General features: G+C 38.7%; 1 pseudogene across 1 annotated transcript in view; it reads left to right on the top strand.

Moving 5' to 3' along the window:
- Window positions 1-5,000, top strand: part of LOC145500457 (kinesin-II 95 kDa subunit-like) — a 29,555-nt pseudogene that overhangs the window by 21,989 nt on the left and 2,566 nt on the right. Inside the window, exons 18-23 of the transcript XR_014051071.1 lie at window positions 70-162; window positions 331-435; window positions 1,643-1,762; window positions 2,127-2,245; window positions 2,953-3,069; window positions 3,763-3,868. The product of XR_014051071.1 is annotated as a kinesin-II 95 kDa subunit-like (transcript). The remainder of the gene's footprint in view (window positions 1-69; window positions 163-330; window positions 436-1,642; window positions 1,763-2,126; window positions 2,246-2,952; window positions 3,070-3,762; window positions 3,869-5,000) is intronic.

Raw genomic sequence — 5,000 nt, 5'->3', positions numbered from 1 at the left:
TTAACACAATAATTTTTCAGTTGATATCACTTTTTACTATTACTCATTCTCTACTTTTCTTTTTTTAAGGAAAAAGAGAAACTCATGGGTGAAATTCAGAAGAGGGCGCAGCTGTTGAAAAAGCAACAAGAAGCACAATCTGCTTTAAAATCAAAAATCAAGGTAAGTTGATTTATAACAACGGTAACTAAAAGTGGAATGGGATCGTTTTCTTCTGAGCTTTTGGTTAATGTCATATTAATTATATACTAAGCTTACAAGATAAGGCCTGTACACGAGGGTTAAGGCATCTTGTTAAAGATTTGTTTCTGTGTCTTTTTTTCTTAAAAGATGATGGAAAGCAAATTACTGGTTGGAGGGAAGAGCATTATCGACAAAACGTCTGAACAAGAACGGGCACTAGAGGAACGAAGAAAACAGATCGCTGAACAACAGGTAATGACCTGTACTAGCTGTCGAACTCGCTTATCACGCTTTCCTCTTTCCGGGTAGCACCAAAATGCCTCTACATAAATTGATAAATATATAATTATCACGTACAGCTTTATTAAAATTAAAACCTCCTTTTGAATAGAAGAGTCAATTCTAATTCCCTTCAACCCCAGCAAAACAAGGCTCAAATTCGAGCTTCAAGTTATTTCGCTCCAATCATACCCAGCCCTGTTTTCCTTAGAGAAAAGTACATTTTTTTCCAAAAGTTCCTCTTTTCTCCATAATTCTGTCCAATTTACCTATTTAAGTCTTTATAACGAGCAAACTTTGGGCCGATAAACGATCTTATGCGTTTTTGCAAAAAATACAGAGGGTTAGGTTGTGCTTTTCTTTAACCCTTTAACGCCCAAATTTTCACGAAAAATGCCGTTTTTGACCGTTAAATCAGTTATTTTGGCTGTCATGACGCTAAATGGGCCTTCATCATCATCAATCCTTATTGCCCCCAGTTTTTTTTTTTTTTTTTACCAAAAAGACAGATTTCCCGAAGATTACCAGAAACAAAAGTTTACAGCATTTTAATTTGGTGCATGCGCATAAGCCAAAGTTTGGCCTTTTTTTGTTTCTTTGTTTTGCGATTGCCCGTTGCGATTTTTTTTTTCTTGCCCATTTTCTTTCTTTATTCTCGGCCCTTTTACTCTCGCTACGTTTGCGTTTCATATTTTTTTCTGGCTGCCGTAAAAAGTTGGGTGTTAATTATGGGCAAAGCTTGGAAATGGGACTCTGATCACTTATAGGTATAATTGGCCATTTTACCACCATTTTGCACCAAAACTGTTAACGTTGTTTTTCAATTTGCTACGTCAAATGCGGTCGATATCCAAAGCCGACCGTTGTGCGGATAGATCTATCCTAGCTCTACTATCTGCTTATCAAGAATATCTGGTGACATTTAAGTTGATGACGTCACAAGTTGTACAAAGAGCACGACCACTCAGGACTGTGTATATGCTGCTTGGCAGTCAAAGGGTTAACGGCATTTTTTGTGAAAATTTGGGTGTTAAAGGGTTAATATTTCCACGATTCTTATTGTTTCAATGTTGTATCGGTGTTGCTCGTCCGTTTACCGCGATACCAAACTATTCTCTTAAGATTCCTTTCACATTTGTCAAAATTCTCTCTTTGTCTCTAAATTCTATTTCATTTTTAGCGCCGTGAAAGAGAAATGCAACAAAAGCTCGAGGAGAAGGACGAAAACACCCTGGAAATAAAAGAAACGTTCACATCGCTTCAACAAGAAGTGGATACCAAAACTAAGAAGCTGAAAAAGGTAAAAGAAAAAGCTTAATAAAATACAGTCCCTCCTTCTCGAGTGGCCATCGCTTCAAAGATTCAGATATCACACAATACATTTGATATTAGCTATAGGGACGGTCAGTGAGTGCAATGACTATCATCGAAGAATCCACTGGTGATGCAAGACTTCGAATTACATTTTGTACTCAGCGGACTAGAGGAAAATAATAAAACAAGCAGAAAATCGCAAACCACACAGAGAAAAATGTCTGTGTAGCAGTCACTTCGACAGTGCAAGAGCACAGGGAAGCATTTCAAGAGCGTAGAATACGTAGGAAGGGAAAATCTAGTGAAGCAACGAAGAAAGCTAACTTGTTAGTCTGAAACCTGTCTTGCAGTTGTTTGTAAAGTTACAAACCATTCGGTCGGAGATTTCTGACCAGCAAGAAGCGCATATTCAAGAAAGGCAAGAGTTAGAGCAAGCACTGGAGGATCTGACAAGGGAACTGAAACTAAAGTGAGTTACAAACTAAAACTTCGGTTTTATAACACGTCTAGTTAGTCCAGGGGCCCGTTTCTTGAAGGTCGCGAAAAGATTTCGCACCCGGAAAGCCGTAGCAAAATCTTAAACCTTATGATTACAGAGCTGTTTTATTCACATATTCTTAATATGAACAGATTCCGTTCATACAAGAAGTTTTTAGTTACAGATTAATTTTTAAAATGGCTTTCCGGGCCCGAAAAATTTCCGGGGCTTTCGAGAAACCGATTCCAGGTCTTGAGAATAAATGAGCCGAGGTTTTGTTTAGAGTTGCCACAGGTCAGGAACTGTTCAGGGGAAAAAAAATCTTCAAGGTCGGGGAAAAGTCAGGGGTTTTATCTTGAGTTAGGAAAACAATTACATTTTGACGGAAAGTCAGTAAAATCTGAAATAGTTTAGCATGGATGATTCAATTCCATTAAGGGCTGGAAGAAACATTTCGGGTTACTGTGATGTCACTGAAGTTTTTCCCCAATAAGGAACAGTTTGATATTTATATTCAGGTGAAAATCAGGGAATTTTGAAAACTGATGTCTGTGGTAACCATATTTGTTAAAGTAGCCTGTCAATTCTTCCCAAGATATTTTTTTATGGAATCCTTGTTTCACAAGCTATTTGTCAGTCTTTTTGGCAAAGTGAACTGTAATTTACCGTGATTATTTCCTTTTTTTTTTCTTTTGTAGAACGTTAATAATAGAGAACTTCATTTCTCCAGACGAGAAAGTCAAATTAACAAACAGAGCGAGTTACGATGAAGAGAACGAAGAGTGGAAGTTAAAACCTTCTTCTCAGAATGGCAGGTGATGGACATTTTGCTGACTCGTACACAAAGTCCTATTCCTTTTTTTTTTTTTTTTCATTAAAGTACGTTGTAGAGTGATACTGGGAAAGGTTTTGTTTTGATTGCTTTGTATTTTCATTTAAAGAACCTTAGTCAGTCTCCACCATTTTCGATGCCATCGAAATTATTGATATTGCATGGTGAAGCGAAATCTTATTGCTTTCCTGTAAGTTGTGTTCCTAAAAGTACGTTTAATTATCTTTAGTGGTTATGTTTCTTTGTTTCGACATGCTCCGAATAAAATATAATAGCCAAACTCTCGCGTGTTAAACAAAAACAAAGGTGTGGCTGACTAGGGTCCTTTAAGAGTGAATAGCGGTACTCCTTGTCGTTTCTTGTTAACAGCTTTGGCCAATGCCTCTGTACACTGCGAGCAGTCTCTCTTTTGCTCGAAAATTCGTGGGGAAGAAAGCAAATCAAGTGAACGTGCGAGCGTGACTGCGTTGCGTTCTTCGTTGCGTTCTTCTCCACGGATTTTCAAGCAACAGAGAGACTGCTCGTAGTCTAATGCCCCTGTGACTTTCCCCTTTTTAAAAAATCACATAAAGTTTACCCGGTTCAATATTATCCTTTTGATTCACGTTCTACTGATCGCTTTTTGTTGTGGCTTGTTATGTTGACTAGTTCTAATGTTGCACGTTGTATTGAGCAGCCAGCAAGCTATGGCCAAAAGACCAGTATCAGCTGTTGGGAACAGGCGACCCATCACCGACTACGCCAAAATGGCGGCGGCTATGGGCGGACACATGAGATACAAGGTACCTACACCTATCAGCCAAACAGCCCGTCATTTCGTCTTGTTAAAAATTACCCTCGTGATGTAACTTAATTCCCTTTAACGTGACTTCATTGCGAGGTTATATTCTGGAAATGTTACTCAGTAACTCAAAAACATATCAGACACCGGTTTGAAATGCAAGAGATTGTTCTCTAATCTTACACGTCTTCGTTGTGAATAAAGTTGTAGAAACGTTACGTGAGTCATCAGCTCAATGCCTTCAGTCTTCAATATCACAAGATGGCAATATTTAACATAATTGATTAAGGGACCGTTCATTTTTTATAAGGTAGGGGGGGGCTGGTGGGATTTGGGGGGGGGCATGCGAAAAAAATGGCTTTCGAGGGGGGGCCATCCCAAAAAATAAGGGAAAAAGGGGGGGTCACGTGAAATATTTTAGTAAAACTTTAAAATGGCATAACGTTTGAATATCAAAAAATTGCTATAGAATAAACATAGAAGGCAGGATACAAATTTATTACAAACTTTCCTTCTGCTTTAAAAAAACGTTTCGCCACAAAAAGCATTTGTAGCTACTGAAAAGAAGTATTTAACACTATTATTTTCGAATGCAACTTTCTCTGGCACTCGTCTTCATCTTCGCTGTCATCGAGTTCTTCGTCGCCACTTGTGCTGCTATGGGAGTCTCTTTCACCAATGCTGCAAGAAGCAGCAATGCTTTCCGTCAAAGTGTACTCTTCAGGGTACATGAAGGTGTAAACATAATCTCTGACTTCCTGCTCAAGGTTTGTGGTGAAATAATTCCCTTCCAAGAGCTGTGCGATGTATGGCCCATCTCTTCTAAATAACGACGTGGCAACATCCTCAACTTTAATACACTCTTCCGGGACGGCCATTCTAGGAGGGTACACAAGGCATTGTGGAAGATCATTTCCTAGCGGGTTTCCAACACAGATTCCATAAACTCGTTGGACGTTGTTTTCAGTCCGCTTCCTCTTTCTTTCATTTGACTTTCTGCGGTTTTCTTTTTTCCTTCTCCTTTTGTTGATGTGCTGTTTGAGTGTGCCCTTGAATATGCTGTTATAATTGCTCTTCTTATTTTCTAGTGCTTCCATGTCCTGCGTGACCTTCGTCAACTTAGCTTCTATACA

Source organism: Orbicella franksi, chromosome 10, assembly GCF_964199315.1.
Source record: "Orbicella franksi chromosome 10, jaOrbFran1.1, whole genome shotgun sequence".
NCBI lineage: Eukaryota > Metazoa > Cnidaria > Anthozoa > Scleractinia > Merulinidae > Orbicella > Orbicella franksi.
This window is presented reverse-complemented; position numbering and strand designations above follow the sequence as displayed.